Raw genomic sequence first — 19,775 nt, forward strand, 5'->3', positions numbered from 1 at the left:
TCCCTGTTGAAAGAGACGTTAAACTCAAAATCAGTTCAAGGGCCGCGGTGGCTCAGTGGTAGAGCGTTCACCTTTGGTGCTTGGGGTCCCGGGTTCGATCCCAGTCCCCGCCAAGTGAACTTTGTGGTAGACAAACACCGTGTGCGTGGGTTTTCTCGGGGTTCTCCCGTTTCCTCCCACTTTCTTCATTCCACCGTTTCACTCATCTCTCATCATCACCGTCTCCTTTAGCCTAACCGGCATAACCGTGGGACGTTAAACTTAAAGATTTCATTTTTTTTTCAAAATCAGTTCAACTCTTTAGTATGACACTAAACACGCGTCAGAACGACTCTGCTAAGACCCATAATGTTATATCTTTTTTTTTTTTTAATGAAAACTGCTTATGTTAGAGAATGCCTTTCAATTGTAGATAATTTAATTCCATTTACTGTAGAAATCTTACGCTTTTTTCCTAGGGTGGATAAAATTTCCGTCGGTTCAGCGAGGTCTTTCAGGCACTTCTCTTTTGTGATTCTTTTCACAGTTGTAGGGCTAATATATAAAGCTGAATCTACTCTTTCAGTCACTTTATTCAATGGCAATAAAGGACCGTCGTTACGTTCTTTCTCCAAATATTGCCTAAGATTAAACACAAATTCCCGTTCTCCTTTAGCCTAACCGGCATATGCGTGGGACGTAACACTCAAACAAATTCCCGTGCCTGACTTGTCAAGGGCACCCCCTTTCCGCACTTCTTACGCACTTCTGGCATTGTGTTCATAAAAACAAACAGACACACATACACATACTAAATTTATATTTTAGGTCTATGTGAATAATACGACTACAAACTATGTTCCACTGAAGAATGAAAATAACAACACAATATTCATACCAATGCACTGAGATGATAGCACAAAAAGTCAAAACAACCTGACAAGACAAAAACTTTCACAGTAATGAGTAGGTATAAATGCGACAACACTGTTCGGTTACCATGGAAACAACCTAGTGTTTCCAAATATATTTTTGTGGGTCTAAACCTATCCTCCCCTTCACATATTGGTGAAAAAATGTCTTCTACGAAAAGACAAACATCGCTGGATCACGTTGGTTACTTTTCAACCACTCAATTTCTAAATCAGTCCTTATGAAAAGATCATTATAACAATCTAGAGTATGTAGGTACGTTTTTTCCTTATGTCAACAAATTTCCTACATAGATCATTAGAAATTATACTCATCTCAGCCTGACATTCCAAATAATGGTTCATTGCCCTTAAAGTTTAGAAGAGCCGTACACACTCGGTACCCTCTTCGCTTTCAATTCCACGAAAACCTACTCCCTGCGGCGACAGGGAGGTGGACCGGTTGTTGTTCCATGTAATCCCACTTCTATTTCCGTAGAAGCTTGTCAAAAGGACAGAGTTGTATCAATAAGTGGAAAAGAAAAAAGTATTCATTATTGTGGCAATAACTTTAGGACTAGTAGAACTACGTTGTGCTGGAATGTTGAGGAGTAAAGTGAAGTACGATTATTTTTGTAAATATTTAGTTTGTAAATATTTCAACTTATAATCTGATTCAATCAGTGATAAAGTAATTCGATTCCTTTATCGTTCTCTCATGTGGTCGCTTTGATTCTTCTTGCTATGACGGTTCGCAACACTGTCGTCAACTTACACGATGTTAGATCTGTCAGAGCTCAGGTTACGATGGCCCTAGTCTAGTCATCCACGTGCGGAGCACCAGGAAGAAGCGAAAGCAAAGAAGTAGAACAAGAGCAGGGGACACGGGACACTTGAGGTGAGAAGTGTGACAGATGCCGCCAGAAACACACTTTGGACCCCTATTCAGAAGAGTCGTCGTAGCAGCAATTGAAAAACGGTCGGCACGCCTGGGCCCTCACCAACCATTGCATGACAGAGGTGTCATTCTGAAGAGTCCATGACATCTGGGAGCTGTTGCCCTGAGGTCGAGAGGTTCTTCACTCTCGAACGTGAGGTCCGGGATCGATACCAGACGGAAACACTCAACGAATTGGAGGATAAGGCTTCACCCGATATTTGAAGAGGCTCATCACATCGAAATGGCTGAGGTACAATAAAACCCTTTCCTCTCCTAACCTTTGCGTCTCTGTGATTTCTTCTATTAGAAAACATGCATTTCATTTCATTCATCCCCAATTAATTACTTCAGCGCTGTCCTGCTCAGATCCCCACTTACTTTCTCTGTTGCCATGCGAAGTGCTATCCCCACATTCTTTCAGTAAAGAACTGATAATTGAGCAAATAACTGTGGTTGTAACTCCACAGTACAGTACAGCAAGAAATTGATGTGCGAGTCCATTTCATTTGTAAAAGGGTGTTTTACAGCCAACCAAGCGAATATTCGACTTTATTGTCCTTTTGATGTATTTTATCTGTATCTCAGTCTGTACAATATTTATTCGAAGCTATATGAGGAAAATTTTTCATCATAACATTTTTAAAATGAATATTTACATTTAAAACAAAATTCATTTTTCTAATTTGGCGCCCTGTTCACCTGGCGCCTCCTGCGAATGCGTAGTTCGCAGGATTCAAGATCCGGCCCTGCAGTAACAATAGACTTCTGTATTACCGCCCGACTATCGTTGTTGTGAAAACATTCATCATAATATGACGTAGGAAAATGAGTTACATTAAGGTCTAAGATCTAATATCAAAGTTGAAACATCGCAAGTAAAACAAAAACATATAATAGCAAAACGTTTTGAAAATAATTTCAGTTTAAACTAGCTGCGACTACATTTAGTTCAAAATTGAACTTTTGGAGCGCAACGTATGAGCGTAACTAAAAGAAAAAATCAATAAGAACAGTCGGGATTTGAATCTAAAGAAAACAAGTAGGAGTCCCTTATACTAACCATTCATCTACTATATTTTGTTTACTAAAAATATTTTCCATGCAGCAAAATGCTATTTCACACTGAAACATTAACAACACAAGAACAAAGTTTTCAAGAAAATTTGCCAAAGCTTATGTATCGAAAGTATCCCAGTATTCGCCCAGTGGTACTGCAAAATCATTAGTCAGGATGCCTCGTATCGAAATTTGAACCTGAAGACTCCCAATTACAAAGGTCAACGCTAACCAGTAACCTACGTTCGCTCAGTAAATGTCATGAAATTACTTTTCTGTAATTATTTTTGGAAAATGTTTATTATTTTCATGAAGCAAAGAGTGCATCTTCTACTTGGGTTGAGAACTATATACTATACTTCTAAGAGTCAACTAATAGTTGATGTTTATTACTTCCGTCGATTTTCTACGTCTGCTAAGTTATTTCAATTTTTTTAAAGTTTTCCCTTCCGGTTATGACAATGATTAGAAATGAAGACTTCTCTTCTTATACAATTCTTGATCATTGTAACATTTTTTAGTCTAAATTCTGAATTATTGAAAATATTTAAATTAGTTAGAATTAAAAGGATAATACTAAGAAACATGATTAGAAAAAAAAAACATTGTTGTTTAACGAATTGATAGAATCAAGCTTTCTCAAAACATAAAAAATACTGTATGGTATGGGATGATCATGGAAAAAGTAAAAATAGCCATCGAGGACACACTAACCAACCACTGTACGCAGGTAAGTCAAGGTTCGTTAACTTGAAAATGAAATGAAATGAAATCTTTGAGTTTTACGTCCCGCGGTTGTGCCGGTTAGGCTAAAGGAGATGGTGATGATGAATAATGAATCAAATGGTGGAATGAAGAAAGTGGGAGGAAACGAGAGAACTCCGAGAAAACCCATGCACACGGTGTTTATCCACCACAAAGTTCACTTGGCGGGGACTGGGATCGAACCCGTGACCCCAAGCACCAGAGGTGAACGTTCTATCACTGATTCGTTAACTTGGTAGACGTATATGAAGAAATCACTAAAAGAAAATTGCTGATAGCTTTACGCCTAACCATCTCAGCGACCTCGAAACTATGAACACTACATGAACATCGGTTGTCTTTTTCGATCATTTTATATGTTACCCCCTTCCAAGGTCGCAAGGTGTCTTGCCCCTTATCCCAATGCAGTCTTTCGCCAGCTAGGGGCAGGGAAGGAAGAACGCACACAACTCGCTGTATAGCTTTAGGGCAAATACCTAAAGGCACAAGCAATAAACCACTTGACCAAGAGCAATGTTGCTAAACATAAGACAGGGTAAGCCCACGCTCAGCCTGTTCGACACAAAATCACTGACCCTTCGAACAAGATAACATTATTGCGCTCTCAGAGTCAGGTTTTAATTGCATTTGTGTTGAAGTACGTTTTCTTTGATTTTTAAACATTTGATGAATTCCTTACACACTGTTGTGTATTATATTTTCTATGTGGAATATATTGAATATTTTCTACTGTACACATTGTGTAAATAGAACTCATCTGTATTTCTTACATTGACTTTGAAAACTTTAGCAATGCCCTCATGCGCTGTGTACGGCTTTAAAATGAACACACGAAATAGAAAAGTTGGTGAAGCGAATGTCAAGTTCCGTTCATTTCCAAAGCAGGGAGATTTACAGCAATTGTAAAGCAATAGGGGTGTAATTTTGTCATCTGTGGTTGGACCCAAAAAGCCGTAGGTCAACGCTGCTTATGCCCTTAGCAGAGCTGAGCTGATTTTGAGTTTAACATCGCGTTCAGCAGCGAGGCTATATGATATGTAGACCTACTGGTTAACGTGGAATCCGAATCACATGGGCTCCCACCGGGAATCGAACCTGGGTCTCCCACGCCAAACGCGCGTACGCTAAGCTTGTGCCCTTAGTTTTATGAATTTTACCAAATGAATGAATATCTACATATTTTAACACAGTATATGAGTTCTTTGCTATATTGCTTTTGTAGTAAAATTTTTGTCATTAATTTGCTTATTATGTATCTTTCTATATAAAATAACAAGTTCTGGCTGGTTGATTGATCAACGCTAGGCCAAACCGCTTAAGCTAGAAACTTCAAGTTTAGAAAGGGCATATGATTTGTAATGTAAGATCCCACTAAAAGAAGAATATTTGGATATTTGAAGGGAAAAGGGAGAAAGAGGAATGGCAATTATCTTAAAATGCTCATACCTTGGAATCTTTGAGTGTTAACGACATGAAATTTGGTAGATGGACTTCTCATTTAAAATAATTAGATATGTATGTAAGCGTTTTTATGATATTTGCCCTAGAAAGGAAGAAAATAGGGTAAAGTTACAATTTTTATAATTGGATGGACATAACTCGAAAATCGTTAAGGTTATTGACATGAAAATTGGTTGAGTTGATTTTGAGTTTAACGTCCCATTCAGTAGCGAAGCTATATGAAACGTTAACCTACTGATTAACGTGGAATTCGAAATACATGAGCTCCCGCCGGGAATGAAAATTGGTGTTTAGGTTTTGCAAGTAAAACAATTAAAGACATGTTTCTGCGTTTTTTCATTTTTCCTTAGAAGAAAAGGTTTAAATTGTAATTGGTAAAATAGAATGGCCATATTCCAAAATCCCTTAAGAGTAGAAACATCTTGATTAAAGATGTATTTCAGCGTTATATATATATATATATTACGGTTAGAAGAAAAACAGCAGGAAGACAAAGTTGGGAGTTGAAATTGTTACAATAAGATAGCCATATCTCGAAACCACTTAAGATCAGAGGTCTTAGGGTATGAGAAGTGAGAGGTCGGAGAAAGAGCAAATGCAATCGTCTGGGGGCGGACTCCCCGCCTAGCCGAAAGCAAGTTATGCAATAAAAAAATTTGCATCAGTTAGACTTTACACGGCGGTTTCTGGGTGTTGGTTTTTGAAGCTCCAAGTTAATCACATAACTTCAATTTACATGTCTTTATTTTCTAAAATTCAGCAGTTGTTTATAAGTGGGTATTTTGGACTCAAATTTTACATTTAAATTCAACCTATGTTTTTCCGTTATTTATATCTGGTATCAACTTTGTTTTCTTTATCAGAAAGATAGAAGAAATTTTCGATTATTTTTACATGTTCCTGTGTCTCCCATGATAGAACTAGAGGTGATACGGGTTTCGATTCCCGTCAGGAATCGTGTGGTTCGGGTTCCACGTTAAGTCGTAGATGCACGTCTTGTATAGAGTAGTAGCTGAAAGACACGCTGAATTCTATATCACCTCACCTCGTGACTGAAATAAATTCCTGCCTACGCCCCTTTAAAGCAGTAAGAATATTAGGGACTGATCAGGGGGTAATGCCTCCCTGGAGCAACGACAGTTCCCCAGAAATCATACCTCTGATAGTTCCGGATGTGACACCAGTATTTGTGTGTTACCACTCTTCCCTCTCAGTGTACTTAAACTTAAGTCAAAGGAACTGTTCTGAAATCTTCACCGATTCTCTCCTCTGAAACCGGATGCGAATGGGGCCGACCTTGGTCATATACCACATCTGGAATATTACTATTTATGTCAGAGATACCGAAAAATATATATTCGACACAAATATAGGATGTTTCGATTTTATTTTATTAATTTTTTGCCTGTCACCCTTTCACTCTGACCTCCAAGCCAACCAAGGCTTAACTTCTACCTAAGCAACATCCACAGCGTCACTATTCATCTGCGACCACGAAAACTATGATTTCGATACTAATATTGTTCATATTGAGTACTTTTACATGTCCCTTCCCCCTTATTACGAACGACTTCAGTGTCTCGCCTTACTGGAACAATTTCAACAAACTTAAGTATAACTATAAACCACCACCTGTAAAATAAATGTGCGGGTGATCTTTTTCGGAGAGGAATTCATTAGCTGCTTTTCCAATGTGGTGGCTTTATTCGTTTCTCATGCTCAAGATTGCCAAAGAGCTCAAATTTATTTGCGCCACTGTGCTATGAATATAGATTTTAATGGCATTTACTTTACTGAATGCTCGCTTAGGTGTTGCTCCCGTCACAGGAAAAGTGAGATACTGTTATAAATGAGTAGGGATATAAACAAATACGGAAAACTATTAGCAATGACACAACTCGAAATGAGTTTTTGCAATATAATGGGGCAGTATTTTATTCGAATGTGAAGGAAATCATTGAGTAAATGTCCCTTCCCCTCCTTAGAAGTCTAAGCTACAATACGTATCTAATAATTTTGAATTAGAAATATATGAATCGAGTTTCATATCCTTAACTTTAAGGTGTCCTGAGTTAAGTAAATGAATAAACTTCCTGCTAACGAAAGAGTAATTATGCTTTATTAGTATCGGGAGTGTAATTATGCATTTCAGCGACCCCGAAAGCTATTGAATTAGACACTCATATATTTCAATTAGGAATTTTTAATTTTCACCCCTCCCATTAAACCTCCATGCAGATAATGCTAAAATTTGATGTGAACGATTTCATGCACTCAAAAGCTATGGATTTAACATTAATATCGTTCATTTTCGATTATTTTTATATGTTCCTGTGTCTCCCATGACAGAACTAGAGGTGATACGGGTTTCGATTCCCGTCAGGAGTCGTGTGGTTCGGGTTCCACGTTAAGTCGTAGATGTACGTCTTGTATAGAGTAGTAGCTGAAAGACACGCTGAACTCTATATCACCTCACCTCGTGACATATTCTACGTTTGCATAATTTCTAAACCACTTTTCTTTCTTTCAATCTCCTCCTTCCTCTTAGGACACGCACAGGTTCAAACAGAAACATTCTTCACGGTTGGAGGACGCAAGGCTACTGTACCATACGCGTACAACCCTTATGGGACTAGGTAGTGAGTTGCGCAGTTTGAGTAGCACGCACAAACAAACCACGCTTACATTTATTATATATACTTAATAAAATCTCATATTAGGACTTACTCTGCACGTCAAACTTTCAACATATGTGACTTTTTAGATTCTGTTCTTCTTCTGCTTTATTATTATTATTATTATTATAGCTATATGAAGCAATTATCTCGGCAAACTTGGTTAATACACACCACTCAGCAACCGGTAGTTGTAGAAATCTGGCTTTTCTAACAGCAGTTGTTAGCTCAATCGGTAGAGCGCTGAGCCATGGATTCAAGGGTTGCGAGTTCCAATCTAGTCTAAGTCAAGAGATTTTTTTCCTGATATAATTCTTGAAATGGGAATGTTTCTCTCTTCGCCTTTATCTCGTAATTCTGAATAGAGATGTTTGGATGTGAAAGAAAAAGTATACTAGAATATAAGAAAAGAGAGGTAATTTACATGATACCTTTTGTAATTTTTAACTATATTTTCACCTATCTAGGACGTTTCTAAAAAGTTCAGACTTCTATAGCTCCTTTTCGCTCTCTTATGTGTCCTTTAATTAATTTCTACAGTTACTTAGTGAATCACATATACATATATTACAGATGTCGTATCTCTTTCTCTTCTCTCTACATCATGTCTGGAGATGAATGTTTTGACAATAGGTTACAAACACGATTTTAAAAAATAATACGATCTGCGTATCAGTGATACATATTGTAGTGTTTAACTTAACATATAAAACAATAAATAGAAAAACTGAGAATACGAATCTTTTCGTGCACTGATGCTTCAATAACAGTGAACTGATGCTTCAAATCTGTGTCTTTACTCCCTTCACCTATGTTAATTCCCTAGTCAAAATAAAAACCCTTCAAAATTAATCACAAATTCTTATACAACCATCCCTTCCTTGGAGTACTGCGCGGTCACATACCCGTCACTGCGATGTAAAGGCACTTATGGCGACGAGGATACATTTTTATCCAAGACAGGGTCGTAAGAATGAAAGCTCTACTGCACGTCGATCCCATTTGGTTTCAACTTATTGACTTAGGTTTTATACGACATAAGGACAATTAATGCTTACTGCTCAGCACCTTCTTTTTCTGCGACTTTACTAAGCTGCTTTTGACAATATAGGACAAAGCTTAACAATTTTCCGTAACAATTATCTTACACTAATGGTCGTAAGCTTGTAAAGGATATACATGCAGGTTATTGGCTTGAAACTCTAGTAGGAGATCCTTAGGTAAATTGGTACGAGATTACCTTGTAAAAAAGGCACGCTTCTCTTGGCCTGTGAGCAAGTTCGGGCTGTGAATTACTGAAAATACCGGTGTAAATCACTGATTCGAGATACAACGAAGTTATAGAGGCCTGGTAGAACAGTGTAGAACATAGACATAAACCGAATTATTAATTCACAGATTTTTTTTGTACTTAGATTACATAGGGAGATTTTCAGTTAAGTACACCTGAAAGATATAAAACTTCCTTGGCCAATTCCCACATCTTGGGCCACAAGCCCTGAATTACTCCCTTTGGGAATAGTGTTCGAGAACTTGCTCGTCTCGGTGACCAAAGTAAATAAAAGAGACTGTGATAAACTTTCGATTAGCATGAAAGATAAACTTGCGTCTATAAAATTTTCATGCCGCCTTCTGCAAAGTCGACTCACTCATCGAGATGCTATATCGATATCGCTACGTATCTCTTGCACTAATTTTTCGGTATGGAACCTTAAAGTTCTTCTAGCTTGCACGGTTCACCTTGCACTACAAAATGTCATATCGCGCACTCTTATTAACCTTATTGGAGGATTTCAATTTCTCAATCTTGCTTATTTCTATACTTTCTACTGTTTTGAGATAACATCGTATTACTAAGATATCGAAACACTCACATAAATTTTACTAAGACGAGATGTCGAGATACGTGTAGTTCTCTTATCAAAACGAATGCAAGCATTTAGCATGCTCTACAACCAGCCAGACATAGTAATATTTGATAAGAATCCTAGTATGATTTGGATTTTCCAATCGCAATTCATTCGCTATAATACACTAAAATCTGTTGAAACATAATTTTCATATGGCAAAAGATGGCTGCCAGCTGTTGTTTTCTGCAGAAATAATGGTATTACTAATTATAGATATCAGCATGAATTTAGATATATAGATAATACAGTAAATGCCGATATCCGCCATGATACTTGCATTACAACGCGTGGAATCAGTTTGAATTCAGTACAACCGACAAGAGCGGGTGGGTTGAAATGGGAAAGTACGGCAGCTCATATTGTCCTTAGTACTTGCAAATTCGATATAATCGTGTTTAAAATCATTGGCGTGCGAAACAAGAAATCTTTAGCTATCAATGAACGAATATCACGGTGAGATCATAAGGTATTGTTTTCATAAACTAGTAAAGACAAAGCACGTTAAAATGAGGGACAAGTTGATGGGTCACTTGCGATAGGGCAGGCATCCCAGAGCTGGTGAAGCTTTTTACAATATGCATCTGCAACGTCAGAAGTCAACTTAAAGTGAGAACATTAGCAGAGATGTCACTTGACTACATTGTAATAGTATCCTACATTGTCACAAAAAAGTTATTAATAAGGGATGAAATCAATCTACAAGTGATGTGGTGATTAAAGAAATAATTTTGAGGATGGACGGTTATTTTCATTATTTAATAAATGGTTTAGGGTGTAACAGGCGTGCCAATATTTCGAGGGTTCTCTTTCGAGGTGTCCCGTTAGGGTTAACGGCTTATAAGTTCCTTCTTACAATGCTGTGAAATTTTGAAGTAAGCAGTGGAAATCGGCATGTATTCCTTAATTCATATTGGCTTACAGCAAGTAAAGGAATTCAACTCTTTATCAGACGTCGCAGAATCCTATGTTGTGTGCCTAGGTCTTGAAAACGATGATGTAGTGATTTTAGTGCAACTTAACTCACATTATACAATGGCGTACCATTTAAAAACCGTGGATTAATTCTCCGTTAATAAGACGAGGGTATCACAGACATATAGCTTTGGATACATACAGCGGTTTGTTTCAGGTGGTAACTTGGGATTGGAAAAGGATGTGATACCAAATATAAAAAACATAAATATTATTTTACCTCTGATAATCAAGCAATTGCTATACTTCCCGTTTATATGACACTACAATGCTTTTTGAGAGTGTTTCCTCCTGAAGAAATCAACATAGCACCCATAACGCTCTCACCTTGTTCTTAATCGTAGGACCGATAGATACTGTTTAATACAAAGAGCTGTGTTCTTGCGGATACATTGTTCAAACGAAGTCTCCTTTGTGTTAACATTCGCGAATACCAAATATGCATTTAGCGTCCTTCTGCTCACTAGGGCTAACATACAGTGTTCTGTAGGATTCACTAGGTTCCGGTCTATCATTAATAATATTTTCCCGATTGTATCCTGTAAACCATGCTATGGAACCCATTATATTCTAACCTCCGAACCAGAATTACTTTGGCCTGAGACCGGTGATCTGATCGATGAAACAATTAAGAATCGATTTTTAGTTCTTTGGAAATCTTCTCTTGGACGGTTAGGTTGAAAAAATACACGGTAGTTTCAGTACTATATTCGCTACCAGCTTAGTAAGACTGGCCATTACAAAGAAACCAAACTGTGGGCTAATCAAATAATCTTTTCATATAAGCTCACTTTATGCTTTGATTAGTAGCTAAGCCACACATATCATAGAGCAGTAAAAGTCATTCATTTCAGAAGTCTCAGGATGAAAATTCTCCATATCCAAGCTTATCATTGTAAAAGTAATCTGATATCACGGTAGCATTGTCTTGATTAGAATACCGTATCACATTACGTCATTCTGACATCCTCCTTCCCTCTAATGCAATACACTCATGTTCTTTTTGTGTCAATGCTGTCTTATTCGGAATATTTAATCAAGTCTTCACTCGCGTATCACGTCTCGAATTCCTTTTCTCAAACAACCTTCATCTTGTGAAAGCTTCGCCGCAATCATTGTGGAATGGAGAGATACATACATCTTTTGATATTAGCAGTGTAGTCTCTCTGTATTTCCTTAATATTAGAAAATCAAGTACCAATACTATATAATCTACTCTTTTGCATACAGTAAATAAGTGCAAGAAAAGTGGACAAAGCACACGTTTTATGACATTAGATCAGCCATTATAATTGAAACATGTTCAAATAGTACCTTTAGCTGAAGTAATTTCGGAACTGTCCAAAGTTGTACCGCCCTTAGACGATTTCCACTTAAGAAATTTCTAGGCACGATTGGATTCTATGTCACGAAATGATATAGAACAACTTTGGGGTATACTGTGCACTATGACAACATTAGTGAAAATGCTGAATGGCCATACCTACTGAACAGCAACGAGAACTAACTTCTAGCCTTTGCTCGGCGACTTTAACATGTGGCTATGAAGACATGTAGAACCCTCGGAGGAGATGACAAAATCTAGGATCTGCGAACTTATTCAACAATGTTTGGATGACGAAGTTAATATGCAACATTTACAAGAAAATGAAACTGCATGAAAAAACGATATCGAGGAAAACTCAAAATTAACAAGCTGAACTTTTCCGAACCGGCAAGCTTTGGATGGAGTTTATAGAGAAGGTCACAATCGTATTGCTTTCATCCAAAGGGACTAGATCGAACAGAGAAATAGAAACTTCATTTGTAGGCAATTAATTTAAAGCTTCCTTTTTTTCACGCAGCTGGTCATCTTTTCTATGCAAAATTTGCATATCACTCTAAGCAACAGATGGAAGCCTTGGAGGCAACTACAGTATCAAAGGTTTTGAAGATACTAACAATTTAAGGAACTTTCAGAATACGTAGGAGAAGAGGCTTTTCTGAGCGAAGCTACAAGGGATATGATTACCGAACAGTGCTTAATGAAGTCCAGAAAATTTTCTAAGGGATTAACTCAACGTCAGACAGAACGTTAGCAAGATTAATCCTTCATTAATAGATACTGTTAGGATAAGAGAAGTTCTACAGGGCTTTTGAGGGAAATACTTTTTCATCTGAGCGGCACGTTGAGCTAATGCCACCTTCCTTGTGTGATAATATCTCAATGCGCAAGAATGTCAATTGGACTCCTGTGGATATGTCAGAGTCTCTGTTGTCTTGTGTTTTAATACATACACATAGAAGAAAGAGCCCTTGTACACGCAATGGTGTGGACTAAAAATGGAGGATTTGAATTTCTCAATCTTCACGTTTTCTGAACGGTGAGTAAATTTCTGGTACGCTACCTTTCTGTAGCAGACTAGTGAACTAACTGTATTAGGTTTTTGACATCTTTTATATCTGAGATGGAATGATCAACAAGAATTTCTCTAATCTTACTTAATAAATTCAATCCTACCTCATCTCGCTGACGTCTATAGAGTATGGGTGACCGAGCACCGACAAGTGCAGAAAGCTACTCCACAAAAAATACCCGATTAATCTCCAGCAGTATACGCTTACGATGTGTATTCATCTCTAACAATGAACCAGACTGTCATTTGGCCTCCTATGTTTGGAAGCATATCCATCTCCGTTGACCAGAGCCATCCTAGATCACCAAGAATATTCCTTTACAATAACAGAAGCTCCAAATCGTCTGTGGAATTCTGCTTAGATGTTCGCTGCAAATAGCGGAATATCATGGGAACTGCCTTAAGTACCTTCGTTAGTAGGGCCGTTAACGTTGGCAAGTAGAAAGTCGAAACACACAGGTATGTGGTTACATCTATACTTCAGACTGTTTCAGAAAACATAGTATTACTAAGATATCGAAACTTTCAGTTAGCGTTTTACTAAGATGAGATGTCTAGATACGGATTGTTCTCTATCAAAACGAATACAAGTAGTTAGCATGCACTACAACCTACGAAACATAGTAACATTTAATAAGACCTTGTGAGCAGATAGACGCTAAATAAATGCATATTTAATAGCCTCGAGTGTTAACACAGACTTCGTTTGAACAATATATCCGTATGAACACAGCTCTTTGTATTAAACAGTATCTATCGGGCTAACGATGAAGAACAAGATGATAGCGTTTTAGGTGCTAAGTAGATTTCTTCAGCAGGAAGCACTCTCAAATTGTATTGTAGTTGCATATAAAAGGGAACTATAGCAATTGCTTAGTTATCATTGATAAATTAATACCTATGTTTTTTTAAATTTGGTATCACAACCTTTTTTAATCCCAAGTTACCACCTAAAAAAAACTTCTTTACGTTACGAAAGCTGTATGTCTGTGATACCCTCGTGTTATTAACGGGACAATAAATCCACGTTTTTAAATGCTACGCCATTGTATAATGTGAGTTAAGTTGATCTAAAATCTCTACATCATCGTTTCTAAGACTTACGTACACAACATAAAATCCTGTGACGTCCGATAACGTGTTGAATTCCTTCACAAGGTGTAAGCCAATACCAATCAAGGAATACATTTCACATAAGGAATAAATTTCACAGCGTTGTATGAAGGAACTTATAAGCCGCTAACACTTACCGGAAACCTCGAAAAACAACCCTCGAATTATTGGCAGGCCTGTTGCACCCTAAACCACTAATTAACAATCGAACAACCTCGTTCATCCTCAAAATTATTTTTTAAATCAGACCATCGCTTAGAGATTGATTTAATCCTTTATTAATATCTCTTTTGAGACAATGTAGGATACTATTACAATCAAGTCAAGTGACATCTCTCCTAATGTTCTCACTTTAAGGTGATTTCTAAGGTTGCTAATGAATATTGCAAGGAGCTTCACCAGCTCTAGAATGTCTGCAGTAATGCAAGTGACCTATCAACTTACCTATCATTTATCGCGCTTTCTCTTTACCAGTTTATGAAGACATTACCATATGAACACACCGTGAAATTCATTGTTTCGGTATAGTCGGTCCTGTGTTCGCTACCAACTTTTACTACTCGTCATTACAAAGCAACCAAACTGTGGCATTAGTAATTAAGTGCCACACATTTCATTGAGCAGAAAAAGTAATTCATTTCAAAAGTCTCTTGAAAATTTTCCACATTCATGTTCTTGAATGAAAAAGTAATCTGGTATCACTGTAGCATAATCTTGATAAGTATATCGTATCACATTTCGTCATTTTAACATCCTCTTTACCTCTACTTCTATACACTCAAGTTCTTGGTGTATAAATTTTGTCTTACTCGAAACATATTATCAAGTCATCACTTACTCATTCGCGTCTCGATTTCCTTTTCTCAAACAACCTTTGGATAGCTATTCATCATGTGAAAGCTTCGCCACAACGAGTGTGGAATGGTGAGATACACTATCCTCTTGATACAAGCAGTGTAGTCACTCTGTATTTCTCAATAATTCAACATCAAGTACCAATACTATAGATTCTACTCTTCTGCTTCAGTAAATATGTGCAAGAAAAGTGGACAAAGCACATTTGTTATGACTTTAGATCTTTAATTATACTGGAAAGGTTTTCTAATCGTACCTGCTGCTGAAGAAATTTCTGAATTGTCCAAAGTCGTACCGCACTTACTAGGTTTCAACTTAAGTTATTTATAGGTTCGATTGGATACATTATGTCAGGAAATGGTATAGAAGAACTTTGGGGTATATGTACAGTATGACAACATTAGTGAAAATGCTGAATGGCAATTCCTACTCAAGATCATTGAGAACACACTTCTAGACTTTGCTCTTCGACCTTTATATGTGGTTATTAAGACATTTACAACCCTCGGGGGAGAGTACAAAATCTAGGATCTGCGATCTTATTCAACAATGTCTGGATGAGGAAATCAATATGCAAAATTTACAAGAAAATGAAACTGCAAACCAAAAACGATATTAGGAAACCTCAAAATTAATAAGGTAACCGAACCGGACCGGTAAATCGTATTGCTATTCATCGAACGGGACAAGATCGAACTGGGGACTAAAAACTTCATTTGGAGACAATTAAATTGATGCTTCCGTTTTCTCACGCAGCTGGTCATCTTTTCTATGCAAAATTTGCACATCACTATACTCAACAGATGGAAGCCCTGGAGGCAACTAAAGTATCAGAGGATTACAAGAAATTAAAACTAAAGGAACCTCAAAATTCGCAAAAAAATGAGGTCTTGTGCCAAGATCCAAGTCATATGATTATCGAGCAGTGCTTAATGAAGGCCACGAAATTTTCTGGGGGATTAAATCATCGTCAGACACAACGTTAGCCAGATTAATACTTCATTCCCAAATAATGTTACCATTACAGAAGTTCTACAGGACTTTTGTGGAAAACAGATTGTCGTCTGAGCTGCACGTTGACCTAATGCCACCTTTCATGTGTGATAATATCTCAATGCGAGAGAGTGTCAATTCGACTCCTGTGAATATTGCAGAGTCTGTGTTGTCTCGACTTTTAAAACCCGCACGAAGAAGGAAGAGCTCCTCTACACGCAATGGTGTGGACTAAAAATGTCAAGTCAAATCTGCGTTAAGTACGTATATAATTTATGTTATGCGCTATTTTCACCTTATGTTTTATGGATATAAATTACAATTAGACACGAAAAGTCCGAAAGACAAAATAGAGCTTTCGGGAATTATCTTAAAGATCGAATTTAATTCTGCCATTGAATCCACGAAAATACGATCACGGTTTTTAGAAAGTTGGAGATCAATAGTAGACGGCTGCAAATGATGCAAACAGGTTTCGAAGGAGTAAAGGTGGTTGTATATGGAGAACAGAAATGGAATAAACCAGAAATGGGAAATCTGTAGCTGTTGATGGTTCTAATTCTGGTCTTTTAAGAATTTGGTTGAAGACTTCATTAGCAGCTGCTGATTCTTTTAAGGCGAAATACAAGCACAACTCAAAGTAAATGTTACGAAATCTTTAAATTTAAAGAAAGTTTAGCGTCATTAAAAATGTGGACAAGTTGATGGGTCAATTGCGATAGGGCAGGCATCCCAGAGCTGGTGAAGCTTCTTGTAATATGCATCTGCAAAGTCAGAAATCACCTTAAAGTGAGAACATTAGCAGAGATGTACTTGACTTCATTCTAATAGTATCCTACATTGTCTCAAAAGAGATAATAATAAGGGATGAAACAATCTCTAAGTGATGCGGTGATTAAAGAAATAATTTTGAGAATGGACGGGGATGCTTATTATTTAATTAATGGTTTAAGGAGAAACAGGCGTGCCAATAATTCGAGCGTTCTCTTTCGAGGTGTCCCGTAAGGGTTAACGGCTTGTAAGTTTCTTCTTACAATGCTGTGAAATTTGGAAATCAGCAGTGGACATCGGCATATATTCCTTAATTCATATTTGCTTACAGCAAGTAAAGTTTAAAAAAAATAATGTAGTGATTTTAAAGCAACTTAACACATTATACAATGGCGTATCATTTAAAAACCGTGGATTTATTCTCACGTTAAGAAGGCGAGGGTATCACAGACATATAGTTTTGGGAACGTACAGCGGTTTGTTTTAAGTGGTCCCTTGATTGAAAAAGGTTGTGACACCAAATGTAAAAAAAAATAAGTATTAATTTATCAATGATAATCAAGCAATTGATTTACTTCCCGTTTATATGACACTACAATACTATTTGAGAGTGCTTCCTGCTGAAGAAATCTACTTAGCACCCATAACGCTCTCACCTTGTCTTAATCGTAAGCCCAATAGATTAATTGTGTTCTTACGGATATTTTGTACAAAGGAAGGCTATCGTCTGAACACTCGTTAACATTCGAGGCAATTAAATATGCATTTATTTTACTTCTTTGCTCTCACTAGGGCTTACATACAGTGTTCTGTAGGATTCGCTATGTTCCTTTCTATCATTAATAACATTTTCCCGATTGTGTGCTGTAAACCTTGGTATGAAACCCATTATATTCTAACCTCCGAAGCAGCCTTAATTTGGCCTGGGACCGGTGATCTGATCGATGAGACAAATAAAGAAGCTATTTTAAATTCTTTTCAGATTTTTTCTTAGACTGTTAGCTGTATAATATTTACGGTATAGTCAGTAATGTGTTCGAAACAAGGAACACTGGTGATCACAAAGCAACGAAACTGTGGGCTAATCAAATCTCTTCACATAAGCTCACTGTATGCTTTGATTAGCAACAAAGTCACACATTTCATAGAGTAGTAAAACTATTCATTTTAGAAGTCTCTTCATGTTAATTCTCCATATCCAAGTTCTTGAATGTAAAAGTAATATCATATCACGGTAGCATTGTCTTGATAAGAATATCGTATCACATTTCGTTATTCTGACATCCTCTTTCTCTCGCTAAATGTTCTAAATTAACTTGATGAACAATACCATTTCCAGGAGGAATGATCTTAACTGTTTTAAAAGCCTGCTCACCCCAACTCAAAAATACATATCGTCTCGATTAAGTTGAAGTTCAATTTCGAAGTTATATAAAAATGCATCTGGTGTTCCTGATCTATCTACTTGCACCGAGTGGTCTATGACCAACTCTGCAGGAACTATTGGCCGATTTTTTTAAGAATCGAGTCTTTGCGAAGCCATTGCATCGCGCATAGCAGCTAAGTCAACAAGTAAAGGAATACCAGTAAAACCCTGAAATAAAACGTGCTACTACAAAAGGAATATCGTATTCCAAAGGCTCTTTGTTCCAATGAGATACATGCTCAACATCTTATCTAATACGCTTACCATCACAGTTGCGTAAAAGAGACTCCAACATAAACCGAATACATACCGGCACCTGGATTAATCAACTCCTAATTGCCGTGCTAACTTAGGCAAAGAATAGTACTTGTATTCTGTACCTCCTAAAGATGTAAGCGCGTTAAAAAAAAAAAAGGTCTGCATATATATCTCCGCATCGATATTAGTTTCTTTTTTTAAGCCAACTGCATTTCCAGTGCAAGAAGATTAACATGTAAATTCTTGTTTTAAATATACATCAAAAAAGTTCTCAGAGGATTAAATAAAATAATTTATATAATTACCATGTTAATTTATCTAGTGTTTACAAGTAGACAAATGCAAGTTCAATCCTGTGTATTTTATTATTTTGTAGGCCATTTCTCGCTTCATCTAAAAATGGTCTAAAATAATTTATTGAACATGAAGCAAACCGCATGATATAAATTCGTTATTTGGTTATTTTTTCGCCTATGGTGTTGATAACTAATCTTAAATTTGTCATAGAAAGCAAAGTAGAGTCTATAAAATTAAAAGAAAGAAGCAAATGTAATCTCAAGGACCTCTCATTGTTGGGTACTTTATAATTCAGGCTATGCATAAGGCTTAATGACCGCTTTAGATAGGATTATTCTTACACAAAGTTCAAAAAAATGATCAAAAAAATATTGACTGATAGCACTTCGAAAGATTATAGTTTTATCTTTTTTCAAAAGATATATTATTATGGCTCTCATCTCATCTTTTGTGATATGGGTTAGATATTAAACAGAAAGAACAAAAAATCTATGACACACATTTTAGCTGATTTAGAAACACCACCTACTTCTTGGCACGCTGTTCAGGAAATATGCAATCATCCAGCCATTCATAACTTCCAACCTTCGAAAACATCGATAAATGGAGGAGGAAGGAAGGAGGAAGTTTATCAGTTTTTTCTCTTCCCAAAAAATCTTTTAAACAAGCGCTTATTTTTGCCTCACACACAGATAGCTGTGCTCATAAACTCAAGCCACTTCCTTAGCTATGTTAAGCAAAATATGACCACGTTTGGCGCTGAAGTATATGGTAGTCCTCTACTTTCTTTTGGTTAAATCGTAATCTGGTTCTAGCGAGAATAGTTGTTTTAAATAAGGATCAACAACCAGAAGAGAACATAGTTATCCTAGACGATGCTACTTTTATGATTCCACAGCAGGCCATTTGTTTAGATCGCGAAGTAAATGAAAAAGGAGTGATTTTAAATAGACAAGAACACTTATGTCCTCTTGTTAGCGTATCTAGTCAAAAAAAT

The sequence above is a fragment of the Thermobia domestica genome, chromosome 13 (genome assembly GCF_964235325.1).
Source record: "Thermobia domestica chromosome 13, izTheDome1.hap1.1, whole genome shotgun sequence".
NCBI classification, from domain to species: Eukaryota; Metazoa; Arthropoda; class Insecta; order Zygentoma; family Lepismatidae; genus Thermobia; species Thermobia domestica.